Genomic DNA, 18,505 nt, shown 5'->3' on the forward strand with positions numbered 1-18,505 from the left:
AACCCTTAACATTCAAGATCATTAGAGAAGGACTTGGGCTGTAGCCTATTTTAATATTCTGCATGGTCAGGCCACAGATCAGTTTAAATCTTGTTCCCCTTTCTTATATCAGTTTGGAGACCCTTCTCTCACCTCGTATCTGATTACGTATATAATCTCCCTTAAGTTTTCTTTCTTGAAGAACTACTGAATATCTACCCTTTCCTCAGTCCCTATTTTTGTTCAGCTTTCATCTTCATTTCTAATTCTAGCATTGCAAGAAAATTCCCAAGGAATAGAAGGGCAAAAGCCTACTTGATGTAGATTCTCTCTATCAATATTAGTGACATGAAGGCCCTTAACCCTGTTTAATAGCTAAAAAGACAAGTGGCAGGGGAAGAAAACAGAAATTTATATCAATGAGGCCATATTCTATTATGCTGCCTCACATGGTGACAGCACAGGCTCATGAATTTTCATCTGACATAACAGTCAAGATCACTCCCAGGGTCTTACTGCGGAGAATGCAGATTTGCCTTTCTCCCTGCATCACAAGGCTGTTGAAATCAGCACCAGCTGGACTGGCCTCTCATGAAGCTGAAGAAAAATCAGTTTATTTCTTCCATTGCATTGCTACAGGAAAAACACTCCCTGTTGTGATGGTAAATCCCACTAACCTGATGAGAGATTCCTTACTGTCAAGCTGCACAGCTTTGCTCAAAAACCCCAGGCAGCCCTGTTCAGCAGTTAATACAGAGATAAGACTGAATTAGGATAATGTGAATTGTTTCAAATTTGTTTCAGCCAAAGACCACAGAGAAATAACCTGCTCATAAGATGGGAGATTGCTCCAGTGGGTGCATACACTACTGATGATGGCAGTAAGCCCTGATGCCAACTCTTCCTCCTGGGTACTGGCAGGAAGAACTTCTGGAGGGAATCACTGCACAGAAATTGCACAGCTCTTGTAGCATCCCCTTAGCACCACCTCAGTGCACACCTCCCTAGTAAATAGCGCATCCCCACTGTCTAGAAGGCACACAGTTCTTCCGCCATTATCAGCCCAACCTCTGTGTCAAACTATATCTTCCATTGCCATCTAGAGATCATAGAAGGGAGCATTTCACCACAGGTATCTCAGCTCAACTTAGAACCTAATGCAGCACATATCCCCATAACAGATTCCGCCATTACTTTTCTTGAAATAAATCCTGGCTTAAACACTAGTATAAGCTACAGTAAAACACGGTTTTAAATTATAACTATTCCCTTGCATTAGGGGGTTGCTAATCCAGCACTGACTATTAAATGAGCATATAGCATATTTTATCTTAAAATTTTCCAAAGTGATAGATATTTTGAAATCTCTAATTACAGATGAGATAAATACATAATTACAGACTTGGTAGAAAGTGCATTCTTTCCTCATTAAACTGTAATCACAATATTTTCCAGAGAACATTTATTTTAACCAGACTTTTTAGATGCAACTGCGTCAAAGCTTGCTAACAGGAGCCTTTAGTTCCTAGGTCATTGATCTAATATGGTGTAATGGATTCTTAGAAGCTTTTTTAGTACTGTTCAGCCACTGCCATGAAAGGCAGAGCTATATAGAACAGCTGCTTTGTTGAAATAACATGGTTTTTCCTTGCTTTGTCCCTCTGAAAATGTTTTATTGGTGTGCCAAATTCTATTTTTCATTCACAAGGTTAAATATTTTTAAAATCAAATTTAAACCACTTTTTTTTTTTTTTTTTTAATTTAAGTGTAGATCTACTAAAAATGGTATTCATTGGAAAAAAAAATCATTATTGAGAAATCCAATTTTAAGTTGAAAGCAAAGAGATAATGTTCTACTCCTGTCTGGGGAGGGAGAGGGGAATGTAGATGCTGATAAAACGAGTCAATTCTAAAGTTCCAAAACATGGGAAAAGACACCGAAGGTTGTTCAAGACAACATCTAGACATGTATTTGAGTGCCCAGTTCCATTTTCCAAGTGGGCAGAAAATGCACAACTAAATTGAAATTGGGTTACTTCCAGATCTGAACACTTCTGAAAACTCAATGCATGCAGAATTTAAATTGACTATAGCTAATACCTCTTATAAGTGACTCCATGGAAAATGCAAACGAAATATTTTACAAATGTGCTTTTAAAGATTATGTACCCATTTCATTAAAGGAGATTCTCTTTAACTTAATGAATTGATTCATTTTTGTTTCATGAAACAAGACACACTTCTTCAAAAGAGTTCTAGGTAACTAAGTATCCTTATGGAGATAAATAGCATTTATCATTTTTATTATTATTATAAAATGTAAAAATTAGTATTATAAATAAATGTATACGAAGTGACAATTACTTAAGTACATCTTTAACATACAATCCTTATTACCAAAATTATTACCAATTATTATCAAAAGAATCTATCTGGTTGCAAATCAGTATGTTTTAATTATTTATACCCAACAACAGAGCTGAAACTTTCTTTAGGAAAAGAATTAAAAGCAAATTAATATTCATTATTTAAATATAAGTTGCCTCTGCCTGCTGACTTAAATCATGATTAAAACTGGTGATTTCAATCAAGCCGTTCTGCTGCGAACCACCAAAAAAAGTTTTTGAATTGTAATCAAATAATATGCAGTATTCAGTATTAATTAGAGTGTTGTATGGTTAAGCCTGGTTTCTCAAAGGAGACATGCAAGGGTTTCCATGGTCTGAATTCTGAATTTGTCATTTCTCTTTTCATTCCATCTGCTACTTACAGAACTTTATTGCATAAGAAGTACAACCTGGTTCATGCAGAAGACACTGTATGAGACTGCAATGTATTAAACTGCACAGTAAGAGAAAACATTTCTAAAAACTGATATATATAAAATGAATAGTCTGAAACAAATCTGAGAGACATACAGTCATAGTTTACTTGTCATCAACATATCTAGTGCACTTTAAAACCTCATTGATCTAACTGTTCAAGTCAATAGAAAACCTGTGAACAAATCTAGTCTCAGGTTAACTAGTTCTCTGGGTAGCAAGATAACTCCTAATTACAATTATTATAGTAACTAAGTCACGTGGATTCTATTCATCTCTAACTATTAAGGAAAACTGGCAATACCTATGCCTCTCTACCAAGAACATTTCTCCTTGTGCCCCAAAATTCTCAGCTTAGTTGATCAGGATGACAAGGTATTTTTTCATAATTAGTTTTGGTAACCTATTACTGGTGCCAGATGATATCTTTAAATAGCTTATAAACTACAAATATATACGGTAGGAAAAGTAGCACAGCAAGAAATGAACTACCATAGCCAATATAAGCAATATGCAGTTAATAGAAATTATACATGATTTATCATTTTATCAACGTAAAAGAAATGTTGCTTTGACCTCTAGATAGTACTGCATAGATAACATGGACAGTGTTGCTGGTAAAACATCAGTCAAGTTTCAGTTTAACCCAAGATATCCTTGCATGTCTTCCACTATTTCAAACTAGTGAAGTCCTAGGGAAGCAATTCATTTACATATCTGCCCCGTTCTTCTGGGACATCAGAACAGCGAACAACAGAAGTCTTCTGATGTTCCATTTTTCTCTCAAACTTTCCATTTAAAGCTATAGGAGATACTATAAACTAGCAAATGAACGTATACTTAAGGGTTTGAAATAAAGGCAGGGAGATCATGCACCAGTTAACATCATGGGCATAACAGACTTGACTTACAGGAAATTAATTTAATTGTTGCCTACTAAAAAGTGATCATCAGTGAGCAACAATGACAAAAAATAAAACACTTCCCCCCCTCATCCCCCCCATCCTACCTCCTTTTTTACTTGCTCCATTTCACTCCTGACTCTGTGTCCTCCCCTGAGCAGCACAGGGGGTGAGTGGGTACCTTATATGACATTGTTTCACCTTCATCTGTAATTATTTTGCCATTGCTCTGGAGGAGAAAAAGAGAAAAAAAAAATAAAAAAAAAATTAAAAAACATACCTATAGTACAGTTCTTCAATTCCACTCACAATCATAGAGTGTGCTGGAGGCCAGCTGAGAGACTAATGTGATATTGGTGCATCTCTTTGAAGTTAATCAAGCCAATACCTACACCCCAGAAATCAGGGACTGGACTTCAAAAGATTGCAAGCAGAATCAAGAGGTCCTGAGGGGGAAGTATGATGGACGACTTAGGTAATTATGTAAACAGGCACAGAACTAAATCTGTGAAAATCTGAGACACTAAAGGGAGAAACACTCAGAGGAATGAATTAACATGATCTGAAATGAAAAAAAAAAAAAAAAAAGGAGAGAGAGAGAGAAAAGGAAAATCATAAAATTTCCATAGAGATCATGTCTTTCATAATTCAATCAAAAGCTTCCTTTCTGAACATAATAGCTTTTAAACCTTAGCCAGAACATCTGAGCTGGATTTACCATTAGTTTTTCTTATTTCTTCTCTGCTCACACACTAGATGAACACAGCTTAACATGGTGAAAAGACCAATGGTTTCACTATCACCAGGCATCTGCCAGAAACCTAGATAACTAGATAAAAGTGGTAAACAACTCCCCTGTAGAAAAATGAAAGGGTAACAAAGGAGGCGGAAAGGTGTAATGCATACAAATTTCTCCCCTGGTTTTCCAGGGTTAGGAAATCACATCACTCACCAGGGTTATGTATTCAGGGTCCTGAAGAAGATGAACAGTTTAGGACACAGCCTTCTAAGCATTTGTACTGGCTGGTGGCCAAGACAGACTTGGTGTCCACATGACATTCCTCTGCATCAGCCCTCATCCCTCTTTCCCTCTTTCTTTTCATCCCTCTTTCTTTTCTGCAGGAAAGTATTTAATTCTGCTTCAGATTTATTCTTTTCACTGCTTCCAGGGTAATAACACTTGTTTTATCCTTGCTAGTCACTACGCTTCATGCAATGAGCCTTCTCTAAAGATTTTTATTACACTGGCCATTATCACCCTTGCACCATCTTGTATTTTTCTTGCATTCACTTATCGTCTCAGTGTGTCATCAAATGCCAGTTATTCTTCTATTAAAGATGGACAATGCCTAGCACAACTGGGCTGCAACACTTGCTCAGAAGTTCTAATTGGTTAGAAACCAAATAAAAACAATTGTTAGTACTATTAATTGTGTAGGCACTGAATGCTTCCTACGTACAGCTTGTCCCACAGTGCAAGAGAGCTGTTTGAGTTATAAGAAAGTGATGCTACACCTTGTTAGCAGCTCTCCCCAAAAGCCTCACACATGGAATCAAAAGCCTTGAAACTAAGCTAAGTTGTCAGAGCAGGGTCAGTTACAAGATAAATCACAACTCAGCCACCAATCTGTCCTTTCTGTGAGCTGTAAGACAGGAATAAAGATGAGCAGATTCTCAGGTTGGTCAAGGCACAAATGGTGTATTTCAGTTTGTCACCAGCTAATAGAAAAGAAAATATTAAAACACAAATGTGTCCTATTAATAAAAAATTAGATGCTTAATGTTCTTCATAATTAATATTAATGAATTTATTAAAAATGAATATTAGTCTACAAGCTTTCTTTTTAAAAATAAAGTAACCGACTGAAAATAATAGCAGTTCAGACACTGCCTTTATCACTGTGCCATTTGGCAAATTTTATCAAGCGTTTAAGGAAAGCATTAACAGAACTAGTTAGAAAAGGCACGATGCAGTAGCTCATCACCATCCCAGCACAACACTTCTCTTATAGGTATCAGGATCAAACTCGTGCTATCTCCCCCATCTAATTCTCCTGGATCTTGCCATCAGTAAGACCATACAGGCACGGATTTATCTCCCCTGCACTTCGAGGAATGTTGTATTCATTGATTCATTGAAGCTACTACAGACAAAAAGAAACACCTACGTTCAGGACAGAGTAAAAGCAGTACATTACTGTCTTCTCTGCATATATGCCTAGCATGCATTTGCCATATCTCCTTAATACTGGGAGGAAAGTCAATCGTGTCACTGCTTCCCAGGGTGCCTGTTACAGTCTTCAGTTTGACCGCCAGGTCCCTTCCCAATTTCCATCCTCTTCCCTTACACTGTTGCACCCTGCCTGAAGAACAGGAGGGCAGACTGTTTAATCCTACTGAAGACCAGGGCATATCCTTTCCTCTCACAGTCGCACTGCATGAAATGTTTTTTTCTTAAAAAATAAGAAAATACAGGAATACCTCTTCACTGAGCCTCAACTGAAAACATCAAGTAAAATTCTTTAGCCTTGACTTCAGACTAAGTAATATCAGACTTTTAAAGCCCTTACCCTGCCCCTTTACACTCATGTATTGAAAACTGAGTTACTTCACTGACAGCAGCTTAGGTGATTATTTTCTTGGTTATATGCTCAGGTCAGAAACATATCAAGTGTCCATCTTCCTGCCACACAGTTCAATATAGTTCACTAACTGATAACAAATAGTAAACCAAAGGTTTTTTTGTTTGTTTGTTTGTGTGTGTGTGTGTTTTGAAATGTCACTGATTTCAAGATCATCACTGGGAGTAGTATTTCAGGCTATTTGTGCACCCATCTAGTTTCACCATCTCATTGCAACAGAACCACTTCGAAAACCTCAGTATCTCTTGCACTCATGCCCACACTGTTGTCTTTACAATTTATACCTAAAGGCAACAGTGAGCTGCAGAGTTCTGTGAAGGCATACAAGCTTCCTAGATTCTGCAGGAAAAACATAAGCCTATAGGAAGAGGTTGTAAAATCTGGGATACTTTGAGATTTCACCATGCTTTTGCTTAGGGCTTTCCCCTATTAAGATCATTTTGTCTTTCACAGAATCACAGAATTTCTAGGTTGGAAGAGACCTCAAGATCATCGAGTCCAACCTCTGACCTAACGCTAACAGTCCCCACTAAACCATATCCCTAAGCTCTACATCTAAACGTCTTTTCAAGACCTCCAGGGATGGTGACTCCACCACTTCCCTGGGCAGCCTGTTCCAATGCCTCACAACCCTTTCGGTAAAGAAGTTCTTCCTAACATCTAACCTAAAACTCCCCTGGCTCAACTTAAGCCCATTGCCCCTCGTCCTGTCACCAGGCACGTGGGAGAACAGACCAATCCCCACCTCGCTATAGCTTCCCTTGAGGTACCTATAGAGAGCGATAAGGTCGCCCCTGAGCCTCCTCTTCTCCAGGCTGAACAAGCCCAGCTCCCTTTCATAACTACATCTTCTGTCATGAACTCCAAGCAGAAGTTTCAACCCCAGATGAACTGCATTATGAAGGAACTGCCTTACCCAAATCTGTCCCCAGGGATCCTGCACTTGTTATGAGATTTCCTCTAAGAAACCTTTGCAGCTTCTTCTCATTGTTGCTTTTCACTGCTATTCAATACTCTAAGGCATTCTGCACTGTACTTCAGTTCCTAGCACTTGCTCCTTGGTTTGGGATTTTACTGGATAGAGCCTTACTAACCAATACTAACCACATAACTAGGTTAACGCATCACTACAAGCCGAATAGAACAAACTGAAAAGTGTAACTATTAGAAAACAGGAGAGAAATATGCTCAGAAAGCAGAAAGTGAGTGAGGCACTGATTAAGAATACATCAATTCCAGAACTGCAATAACAGAAGAGGAAAGGGGACCAGCAATGGAGCAAAATATACAGACCCCGGGAGTCTGAAAATTCAAAATTATATAAAAAATATAAAGGAGGCCACTCTAATTTTAGTACATGAGAAAACAGCTGATGAACACACAAGTCACAGAAGGATGTAGCTAGTCATGACCACGTTTTCTGCCATTTTTCTTTTCAGCTCAGGCAAGACCAATGTGTGGGTTTGGGTAACTGGGCCATCTTTTAAGTCTTACTCTGTGGTTTACAATGTAAACTGAAAAGGCAAAAAAAAAAATATTCTGAAAGGTACAAAGAACTCTTTAAGAAGGAAGTGTTTTCCACCATTTTGTTTAGTGCTGCTGATAAACACTGACTACTGCCCTTGGTGACCTGGTGAATTTATAAGGCTTGGCAGCTTCGCTGTACTACCAAGGCTATCACATAACACATCCACAACAAAAATCAAAGATTTAATCAGGCAGTAAGCAACAGCACAACCAGCTTCCATTGCACATTTAGCAGTCCCACAGAGGAGAATAGTTTTATGCTGTGCCATTACATTTCTACAGTGCACAAAAAATGCTTGAAACTGTGTTTGCTGGTCCATGGAATTAAAAACAATTGCCATCACTGCCAGTGAAGCCAAATCACAACACGATACACCTCTAACCAGCTTAATAAAGTAACAGACACTAGATGCAAAGCAGAAAATATCCCTTCGGAAAGCTACATCAGGTAGCAAAGTAACAGCATGCACGTTTATCTTCACAAGATTGTTAGGGTTGCATTAAAAGAAAAAAGCTTCAAGAATGAAGAAAAAAATGAACACGGCAACCCAAGACTTCCAAAGCACAAGTCTTACTGAAACTCAGTGGGAATTGGGTATCTAAACTCATTAGATGCCTTTTTAAAACCTCAGCCAAACTGCAATTATACAAATCTGATTTGAATTTTGGAATCAGCATTGCACCACAATACATCAAAGTGAAACATCCATTCCACAGACACATTTAAGCCTCCAAGTATCATTGTTTCCTCTTAAACTTAACTTTAACTGCTTGTCTCTGCTGATGTTCAGAGCTCTAACTCATTGAGACCTTCCAGCTTCATTTTGTTATTTTGAGAGGGTGATGAATTAGAAGTCAGTCAGCATAGTGATGCAAACGATAATGAGCTGAAGTATCTCCTATTTGTTTTGTTCGACAGAAGTCACATTTTTCAGTGCTTCTCTTGCTAAGTACTCTCATCTGAGTGTCACAGACTCTTTCCAACTCTACCAAGGATCACGTTTATTTTGAGGCCAGGAGTATAAATAAACCTCAGAATAAATTTTTTCAGAGCATTCATTGATGCTGTTCAGACTTTCGTGTGCTTTAGAACAGACAGATACTTACTGAGTTTTAAAAGCACCTACAGGTATGCAATTCTCAAAATCCTCTACAGCATCTATTTGTACTTAGGTTATCAGAAACCTCCAAAAGTCAGGTTTTAATGTGTTTTAATGTATCTAGATAAAACACAACACATCTCCATGAAAGTAGAATTTTGATCCAGTTTTTTGAACTACTAAGCAGCTTGCTGTTCTCAATTAGCAGACTTTTTCAGATCAAGTATGGCCATAGGAGTCTAAAAGTAAGATTTTTTTTTTAATTTATTTATTTTTAAGAACTTGCCTAGCTCTAGTGGGAAGGTGAGGGTAACTATTTGGCTTCATAGTCCTGTGTAATGCTGGATGACCTGCCCATACATTGCAGAACAACTCCCATTTTGGAGCAGTTAGCCTGGCTAAGGCTACATTTTAAATGCTAGGTAGATTAAAGGTGCTGAGTGGATCTAGAAAGTAATGTGAGAGGTTTCACCAGTCTCTGAAGTGTTAATGGAGATAAAACAGCATGAGAAAGCCAGCATGGCCTAGGGCTTAGTCCCCCAAGCCACCACTGAAACCTGCGTGCATGTGTATGCCTACAAAGACACAAAACTGAAATAAGTTAGGAAGGAAGAACAAGCTTCAATTCAGTGAATATTTTACATCATCTCCCTGGCTGATTTTTTCAGCACACTTAATCCCATTCTCAGATGCTTTGCTTACACTTGGTATGCAAAGCAACACAGGGTTACTGCCAGCAGAGCAGCAAGAACTTCTCTGAAGGTTTGAGTAAATGCTCTGACACACAGAACTGAACTGATTTCCCGAGAATGATTTGACATCTACTCCATCATGTAAAAATGAGACTTTACGAAGACCAACTTCAATTCATTTTAAAGACTCATTTGAAGATCCCATTCCAGACCCTCACACTGTAGATTTCACTTCCCCAACTGCTTAACATGCACATTGGAACCTCCAACACTGAGCCATATAGATTTGTCTTTGTCTTTTGTGTTAATTATTAGCTGCTGCAGAGCTGTCTCTGTGGGTGAACACACACAGAAACAAAGGCTGCAAGGTTGTAAAACCTTTTATCTCTATCAGGGCACATTATTTGATAAGGTGCTAAGCTAATAGCAACGCATGTCAAATTGTGTTTAGACAGATCAGTGTGCAGGGAATTGGAGGTTATATTTGTCTCTGGAAACCAGCACCTGCAGAAGTGAAGAGAAATTCATACCAATATTCGCAATACTATTTAAACTGTAAACCATCTGAAAGTAGTTATTTAACAAATGGCTCTAAGAAAATGAACCTCACATTTAATTTACGTTGTGTCTATTCTTTTGTATGTTCATCATGCTTATTGTAATGAAAAGTCAAAACAGGAAACATAATATGGGACAGTGAGCAAGGCAGTTTCATGTCAAAATTACACAGCTCACACTTTTAAAAATACCTCTGACAACCCACCTCAAGATGGTAGCTTAGGGGGAAGTTCTAAATATTTCCCCATGAGATACAGGAAGATGCATCGAGAAGTTGACTAAAAGAACAACACTAGGCCCATACAAATATATGGTAAAACACATCCTGTATATTAGAACAAGACACTTGTTTTTTATCATTAAAAAAAAAAAAATCATTTATGACTTCCAAGGTTTGTTGTGTCCCATCTACCCCCTTCCTCACAGATGTTTCTCTTCTGTTTTCCAGCTGCTTACCTGTACTAATTGCAAGGCCGTGTCTAGACAGGACTACTTCATGGCAAGGCAATGAGAACATGACTTCTCTATGAATGTTTACAGCTGATAATGGCACACATTCAGCATACAAAATGTCCTGTGGTCCTTTCACCAGAGAACCTCACCTTTTCAGATAGCTTCGTCAAGTTGTGTATGTGAAATCAGAGTCTTGCCAATTGGTGCTACATATGCTCATTGACACTGTTTCTTTCAACACCTTAAACACTGCCTATGACAACGACCTCAAGATGTAATAAAGAATTATACCTAAATACTAGGTGTCTAATTTGCACAAAACTTACAACCTTAATCATCTGAGTATCATTGTATCAATGAACATATTTAGATAATCAGGACTTCAGGTCATCAAGGATGGTCCCAGTGCTGTTAAGAAGTGTATGTTTGTAAACCATGTTTGGGTAAGTGAGGATCAACTATTCAGAATGATGCTGTGCACAAAAATGAAGTTTAAATTGTTCCTTTCTCTACAGCCTGTGGTAATCCTCAAGTAAAAGACTAATGCCTGTAGCAGCTCTGTACTGAAGGATGTGCTTGCAAATACATAAGAGTTTATATGACTGTGAGACTTTGTACATGATAGAATAAATATGCATTTTAGTGCTTGCATCAGTTAATAAACAAGTCTCCAAAATGCCACACAAACTAAAAGCCAATAAAATAGATGTTTATTCCCAAGTTCTTTTGAAGGTTAAGAACTATTTATGAAACATCTTCAATGTGAGCAGTCGTTTCCAACACTTGCAATAAACTGACAAACAACTCAACATGTGCAAAAACAGGGTACACTTTTATCTCAACTGCCACAGTTTACCTCTAGTGTGATGACATCAGACACGAATACAGGGTTTACAGAAACGTTGCACACCTTGCATTTCCTATGTCCCTATTTCCTAGATTGAGCTTTTTCAGAGCTAAGAAGCAAAATGGTAACAGGCTTCATGGTAGAGTATACTGTAAATTTTGGAGTTCACATAATTGACAGACCTACTTGGGAATACCTGCACTCACCTATAAGGGCAAAAGGGCAGCCTAAGCATATACTTAAAATGGATAAACTTCATTATCTTTTTGCACATATGTGCACATACAGTGGCTTTTTTCTTCTTCTTTTTTTAATATCAGTAGGGTAAAACATCTGTTTTCACCATACAGGAAAGCAAAGCTTAGTGTCACTTTTCTATTTGTGAACTTTCTCAAGGAAAAACCAAATTTAATTTTTGGATGCATTTCTTCGTGTAAAGTTCCTTCCCCCTCTAGACTGAGCTAAGATTAAGATGGTATCATAACATTTTGTTTTTGTTGTTGCTGTTTTTTGCTTTTTTGTTTTTCAAAAAAAGAGATACCCTACCTACAATGTTTTTTTCTCTTTCCAATGAGCAGACTGACTACAACTCTCTCACTCCACCACCACCCTATTCCATCCACCCAAAAAGGGTAAGAGAGGAAGTGTGAAAGTGCAAATATGAAAAGGATCAAGGAAAAAATATCTTAGAAATCTACATTCTCTGCAACAGTTGTTTAGAAGGTATCTGAGGGTGATACAACAGGCCTGAAAACACTCAATAGTTCATCTTTGCGGTCAATTACGTCAAGGTTATTGAGCTCATGCATCTTTAATTTGAGCTCAAAGGAGGAAAAAAGATGAGGTAAAGTAATGATAGTGACCATAAGCTTGGACACAGACAGACTGACACTGTCTCACCTGAGTGAGGACCCCATTTTCTGCTGGTAGGACACCTGTAGAGCAGGCAGATGGGCACACAAGCTAGCTGGGTACAGATCAATAACTTGGCATGGTAAGGAAGCTCTTTGCAGGCAAGAATCAAGTTCTTCCTTCTGATTGAAAGGGGAGAGGAACTGCAGGCTGCTATACACATGCAGAAGAATTTTTCCTCTCAACTCTCTCCATCATGAGATTACCCCATCACCAATTACTTGTGCCCGAGCTCCTAATTTTGAGCACCCTGAAGAGGAAAACACTTCAGCATGTAGCATGGATTCTTCCCTTTGAGTAAGCAGTCCAGCAAACAGGCAGATGGCAGAAGCCAAACACATGAAAATTAATACACCGTTAGGACACGTTTTTCATCTGAACATGTTTAAGTGCTTGAACAAGAAATTGAGAATCACTATCCTCATTTCAAAGGCAAAGGTAAGCAAAACAAATGAAAAGACTTGTCCCAAGAGGCAAGTGGCAAAACTAAAAAGGTGGAAGAAAAAAAAAAAAAGAAGTAGTCTCAATTTCTCCTCCATTATCCTGTCTAGAAGGATACTGCTCATCGTTCAAAATAGCCATATAACCATGTGGCTTATATGGGTAATAACCATGAAGCAGTTGTTTACTTCCTGCTCCTACAAAATAGGAAGTTATATTAAGACCATGTTAAATGCTTCCTTCTCACTCTAACTCTGCTGTTACTCTAAGGCTGATAAACAAAGTAGAAATATTGAATCAAAACATTAAAAATTATTTCTTACCAAAATTGATTGTAACAACAACACTAGTGTGTATGTTATATCATTTAAATACATTTTCCAGTCATGTAGTAATATTCTCAGATTGGGTTTCTAAGCCACAAAACACATCTGTAATTCAGAAGAGCGTGATATGCAGCAAGAGGATGCAAATGAGACCAGAACAACCCTGACAGAGAAACCTCATCCACCCACAAAGATGGGTTATGCATGTTGCATTTTCCAGTCTATTTCTCTTAAACATGTTTTGCACTTCCTACTGCTAAAAATAACTCTGTGCTACATTAGAAAAGAAGCAGTGGCAGAAACCAGTGTGTGCTCACAAGCTGCTTTCTCTCCCTGCATCATTCACCACTTCCTTCTGTTTGTTTGTTTGTTTGTTTTTGTTTTTTTCTTTTGAAGAGATGCAATTCATCTGTAGCATTTCAGATGTGTTTAGGTTCACTACATCTGTTGAACATTCATACTAAATACAAATTAAGTTGAGAGTAATATTTATATTTTTCTTGTTTAAGTGTTTACTGACACCCACATTAGCCTAGAGTGGCTCAAAGAAATCTGCCTGCTGCAAAAATGGTATGAGAATAGAATATGACTTAAGAGAACATAAACACATGCTTGCACATAGACACATTTATTCATCATAGTTTAACAGAGCATGCATTTAGTATTTAAGTGATTATGCTAAAAAAAAAAAATATGCAAGGCAACAACAAGTCTCTCTCCCATCATGAATGAAGATATCATCAGCAACAGCAGGTTTTGCTTCGCCTTTTGTGGTACAGTGACAAAATTAAAGAGGCCATTAAAACAGACCTATGTATTTAGAAAGAATCTTTTTGGTAGAGACCTCTAAGCCACTTGAAAATATGTAACCCACACTATATAGCAGCTAAACACTATTACTCCACTCCTCCAGAATGTTCCACCTATTTCAAGCATTCCTCCAAAAATTATCAATATACATCTAATTTGTTATTAATAACAACACAGAACAGTCTAACAGATGTGTCTGATCTGCTTAGCAAAGTACACTGTAGTTATTACTCATTGGGAAGGAGGACACATATGTACATACCTCTTCAGACTGTGTACCTTAATGTTTCCATAAAGAGCCAGAAGAATAATGATCATGTATCAATATATTCATGTGCGCTGAAATAATAAACACTGTTTTAAGCAAAAGTCACCAAATAGTGCCACCTGCTGTACACTGCCTGATACTGTCTGTCTGACAGCCAGCATTGCCTGCTCTGAGTTACCTGAAATTCACAGGATATTACACAGTTCAACTCCTTCATTCAGATTAAAGACTGAAAGGCTATAACAGAGAAGAGAAGCACAAAGAAACAAACAATCATGCAACCCCGCGGGAGCCGGAGGGGTATAAATAGCACATTCATTGTGCCAGTGCCTGTCTGCTCTCACAGTGCCTCCAGGATCTTGGAACAGGAAATCTGCATAAGAAAATCATCAAGTGAACACTGATGCATGCTCTCCCCTGTAAATGCCTTTAGAAGTGCTATCTGTGACCAGCTCATTAACATGGGTGATATGTTACTACTCAGGCTATAGCAAGAACCTCTACAGGTTCCAGTTTAGAGCTTTTCTAGTTGAAGTAATGAACCAAGTTGTACGCCCACAGACCTTGCATCACAGAAATCTAGAGCTAGACTTCCAAGATGCTGCTATTGGACTCAGAAACTGTTAAGATAAGACCCCACCACAAATTTTAAAATAGGTAGGGCAGTAGGGACCCTTAGTTTCAGCATGCTCACTTTGTGGTGATGAAGACAATTAATTATTTGAAGCATTTTAAGATATTTACGCAGTGTGCCCAAAAGAAAACACCCTCATTTTTAACACAGCCAAAGCTCACAAGACAGCTGTGATGGGATGTTTTCAAAGCAGCTCCGATTTCCAGAGCAATTGCCTTGAACAAGTCTTCCTGATATTTCTTTGGATCCCCAGCAACCAGCAAGACTGTTCATCCTCCACAAAACACCAGCTGAAATAATTTTTTCAGTCACACACTAGCTATAAGAGAAAATGAGGTTTCTTCAGTCCCATGCTGATACAATCCATTCCACTGTAATGACTTAACTGAGGTGAGCTGAATTGATGGAAATTTCAGAGTTATCTCCCACCTGGATAGAACTTGAATAGATTACTTAACTCCCACAAGCTGACCAAAGAGGTCAGGCTGAGGTATGGTCTGTTCACCACAGAGAGCTGTTGGATCCTTTCACTGGGGACAGAACCTTCACCTCCATGGAGCTTTGCAATGTGCTGTGAACCATTTGATCACCAGGAACATCTCAGAGGTGAATGTAGTTCGGCAGAAGCATGTCAACCTGGTAGCCAGCAGAATGACTTGTGAACGAAATGAGGGAAAACAAATGAAAATTGCTATAGAAACTTCAATTTCTGTTATAAACAGGACTGGGGATGTTTCTGTGCCACTTGAGTTGCTAACTGTTCACTCTTACTTCTACACAACTTTTAATTTTGTAAAAACATATTCATGAAATTAAGATTTAATTTTTTATATTTTTAATCACTATGAAACTACAGTTTCAAGGATCATGTCATGAATAAAATTATTAAAAACCATAGCAACAAGGACAGTAATGAACAAGTATCCATCTTAATTTCTTGTACACTTATCAAGTATTTTTTGTTGGCCTTTTTTTGTTTGTTTGTTTAAGTTTAAATGAAAACACTGCATATCTGACTTTACTTAAAATGATGTACAGGTGTAAGTACCTGAGGGCCATATTCTCATATATCCCTAACAATCCCTTGACATTGCCTAGTTATGTGACATTAGACATCAGCTAAGCACTGAACCAAAGGCTGCTGTCACAACAATCTCATGTTTGCACAAGCTTTTCCACCAACATTCATTGACTTCAGGAACTGATTCAAATTTCTCAAGCTAGCATTGCTAGGAACCCCCTTTTAGCGTTTGAACATTGTCTCAAACATAAACCAGAAACAACATATAGAAATAGAAATAGCCAATGAGAAGAGCTCCTAAATTCTAGCTTTCATGGTACCTCTTAAGGGCAAATATCACAAGTTTTGTTTTTATTTTTGACTGCATCAGTGGCCTATGAATCACAGCTCTCCTGTAGCCAAAGAGGCCTCATTTGACAGTTATCACCGCCTGTCACACTCTATGAAATGCTAAAGGGAAATATAATGCAGTTAATGAAAATGCTCAAGATAGATCACTTGTTGTGTATGAGCATGCACATATACGCCTACACGCAAATCTTCATGTGTGTATAGAAAGCCAGCAGGACTTTCTGTAATCCTCCCACTTATGGGGTAAGCCAGCAGGGCTGACAAATCTGGAGGTGTCGAAACCCTGCCTCACCCCTCCACTAGGGAACCTACTCCGAAGCTAACTCCTGAAAACCTCTGCTCAGTTTCTCACCCCCTGGGATGCAAGTCTTCTGGTACCTCCATTTTGACACTAGGGTCACTGCCACCCACCCACTTAGAAAACAGCAAAAGCAAAACATGAATATTTACAGAAAATGCTTTCTTCAGTGCATAAAATGGAGTAAAATTGTATGGGTTTGTTAAACAGTGTTACTTAGACGGAAAAGCTAAGTGGACAGAACCAGCAGGCTGTACTGAAGCTAAGCATATTTTTACTGTTCTGGGCAATCGGATTTCAGAGAAGCATCTCCAAATGACAGGAAATGTTGCAACCTCCATTCAGACAAAAATGCTGTTAACTAAAGTGAATCAGCAGGGGTCTCTCCTGACTATTACATGCCCCCAGAATTGTTCTATCTATAAACCCCTACAGGAAAAACAGACACTGACCCCATGCATGCCAAATACCTCCAGGAGTGATAACAGGACAAGCCTCTGCTGAAATTTCTGCATATTTTCTCTATGCCACCATCCATCATAGTATAAACCACGCTCTTTCAAACAGAGGCATAAAATAGATGCACCTGCACTTCACCCAGATTGCTGCTATCTCTGCAGCTATTCCAAGAAAATACATCTGTTTTCAACAAGTAAACATATAAGACTACTAGACGCTACCCAAGGAACACTTTAGGATTGATCCTGTCTTATGTAATTGCAATTTAAGAACAAAGTTGGCTCAGATAAGCAAGTGATACTGAGACTTCAGGCTCTATCAAATGAGCTATTTAGTTGACATAGGAAAGTGCTATTTTACACAGTTTGAGTAAGACATCACTTAAAATACTATATATAGTTCTAGTCGTATGCAAGAACTAGGAATTTAAATGGGAATTAATTCATAGAGGACCTATTGCAGTGATTAGAAAAATTGAATGTCTGCAGTGATATTGAGAGGACGGCTTGTTTTGCTAGCAAAATAAATGCCAAGAGAGACTATCTGACTTCAGAAATATGTTTAGGAATAAATATCAAGGAGGGATAAAAACTGCTTAAGACAGATTAAGGATCAAAGGGCTATACTTTAGTCACGAATGTTATTCAAACTAGTCCTGCAAGAGGATGTTTTCAGGGTAGCTGGTACAAGAAACCAAAGGTTGATTTGAGCTGGAGCTCAATCAATGTGTTAAATAGACTGAATGACACCACACAAGAATTTCAGAAGATAAATAAAGTGATCTTGATATTTGAATCTGTGTCTGATGTGATCTTCTAAGGAGAGAACCAAAAATCAAGCTAGATTGTGTTTTCCTTTCATTATGTTTGCACTCAGAAATCCTGTGCATCAGGACTTGTTTTATTGGCAACCTAAAGAAGCCTGGAAAAGGATCTATGCTTTCTTCGAAGCATAACTTCAGTTCCGGGGGGGGGAGGGGGAGGGCAGAAATCAGAAGAGGAAGAAAGCGTCTTCTTCCTGCGGGGGAAAAGCAAAAAAATAAAAAATAAAAAAATTTAAAAAATCTATGCAGCTAGGCAGTGAATTTGGGTACTAACACTTTCAATGACAGCAGCATTCTGCAGATGTATATTCCTCTTATGTTCACACTTCAACACATCACCAGGTTTTTGGCCAAAATATTCTTCCTGCAAGTCAGATTTGCATTGACTTCTGCAGAGGAGGATTGTGAAGGGGGGTTGTGTGTTTGGCTTGTTTTTTACCTTCTCTGTTTTCATACCATCCAGAGAATCATTTAATAAGTTAAAAATTCCAGTTGCACTACAGGGTCATTGACCTATCCTATTCACTTTTTATGTCTTATATACAGAGATATGCACCGAACTCTTAGTAATGTTTTTTGTTATATGGAAACTATACACTTCATATACATTATACACGTGTATGCATGCATGAGATATTCT

This window comes from Netta rufina, assembly GCF_964035555.1.
Source record: "Netta rufina genome assembly, chromosome: 7".
NCBI lineage: Eukaryota > Metazoa > Chordata > Aves > Anseriformes > Anatidae > Netta > Netta rufina.